This window comes from Buceros rhinoceros, unplaced genomic scaffold (assembly GCF_000710305.1).
Source record: "Buceros rhinoceros silvestris isolate BGI_N320 unplaced genomic scaffold, ASM71030v1 scaffold36475, whole genome shotgun sequence".
NCBI classification, from domain to species: Eukaryota; Metazoa; Chordata; class Aves; order Bucerotiformes; family Bucerotidae; genus Buceros; species Buceros rhinoceros.
In genome coordinates this window covers 29,960-31,927 of record NW_010415252.1, presented here as the reverse complement: position 1 = coordinate 31,927, position 1,968 = coordinate 29,960, and positions in this window count along the sequence as shown.

Sequence of the window (1,968 nt, the reverse complement as noted above, 5' to 3'; positions counted from 1 at the left end):
AGCCCAAAGGGGCGCATCCCAAACACTATCGTCAGCCTCCACTGGCAAGGCATCGAGAGCACCGGACCGAGCAGGGAGTTTAAAAGCCTTTGTGATGAGCCGGAAGTGAGTTTTGCCAGTGGCCACACCGTTGGACACTTTGCTTCTCTCACATATGTGTAGTTTATTTATTACTCTTTCTTTATTTTTTTTTTGGTTCACATCTGGTTTTCCCCAGTGCCAGCTCCGTTGTTTCACTTTGAAGTGAATCACTAACTAGCAGTGGTTGAGACAGCAGAAATCACCACCTGCAGCATTTCCAAAACCGTAAAATTAACCATTTTTGCTTCTTACCAGAACTCCACCTGCTCAGATCACAAACTCACCCATGATTTGAGTGCACACAAACAGAACATCCTTACCAGCCACACCAACAGCAGCAGAGTGGTTCCCTCAGGCTGAAATCGCCAGGTTCAGCTCAACCCCCTACCTGGTTTGAGCCCTGCGATCATGAGACCGGGTGTGTTCAGTCGCAGAGGACGTGAGCACAGCTTATCTGTTCACCGCGTAGTTTTTCTGCCGACCAACACTGAGGTGTTGTGGTCCCGTGCTCCATGGGCATTCTCTGGTCAAGAGGAAAAGACGCCTGTTCGTGGTCAAAGGTCAAACACATGCTTTGTACACACACACTGCAGAGCTTGGGCAGAATACACATGTAACCACAGCGCTCGGGATCTCTGGAGGCAACACTCTCATTTGATCTGCTGAGCAAGGCAAAGCTGGTATCAGTCTTTTTCGTCAGCTTTTCCCATTCAAAGCACATCTGGGATCCAGATGGAAAGTGAAATGCAAGGGGGTCTAGTACAGGAGGGAGCAGACTTAAATCACCTGATCACACTTACACTTCCTACCCCAGGTATACTGAGCTGATTTACAGCAACAATCCCCTCAAAATCCAGCCCACGTCCATGCCATTTCCCAATTTGAAGACACAGCGACAGTCCCATCACGCCAGGATAAAGCACGGTGTGGCAGAGCCAAACGGGAGAACCTGGGAGCTGAGATCCGCAGCCAGTGCTGGGCTGGAACAGCCTCACACTGAGCACCCCTCTCACAGCTGCCGTGGGCCCCGGAGTGACTCCTGACTGACACCTGCCACAGCAAAAGGCCAGGCTTTTCTCACTTATAACCACACCAGAATTGTTCTGATTTAACAATTCTCAACAACATTTCAGAGTCCCAAGAACACCCCGAAGTGTGGCCAGCACTGAGCCCAGATCCCCAAGGAGGGAGAAGAGCCGCAGTGATGAGTCAATGGGTCAGAAAGGCAGACAGAGAAACACAGAGCCACACAGAGAAACGCAGTGGAGCTTCGGTCAGACGCGGGCACGCTGTGCAGACACTGCTGGGGCTGTGGGAACATGTGCAGCACACCCACCCTCGGCCCTCCCGCCGCCCACCAGCAGAAGCACGAGGTGCCAGGGGCAGGAGGGGGTGTCAGCCATTCCAGTATTTCCCTGTGGTCTGGGGAACAGCAGCGTGACAGCTGTGGAACGATCCTGGCGATACCGTCCTCGTCACAACGGAGGAGTGCTGTCTCCCAGCTGGTGCACACAGGCTGTTCCAATTGTCCGCTGCACTCTGAGAAGCTCCTCTAGTAAAACATGACAGATGATTGTGGTACTCGTGGAGTAAAAGGAGTGAACACCTCAACCGGCACAAATCTACAGCGGTTTGTGTAAGTGCTGCAGGACACGGCGCTGAAGGAGCTTCAGAAAAAGCTTAGAGGAGAGTTTCTTCCCCATCCTGGGGCTGTACCAAGGGCTTGACAACTGTATCTGGGTTTGCAGCATCCTACGAAACAACAAGAAAAATGTCAGCTCTACAGAAAACATGCTAAACTCTGAGACACTGTACTGAGACACTCCTACAAGCCCAGTGCTGCCATCGACCTGGGGCATCAGGACCAGCAGGCGCTGCTCCGGCCCC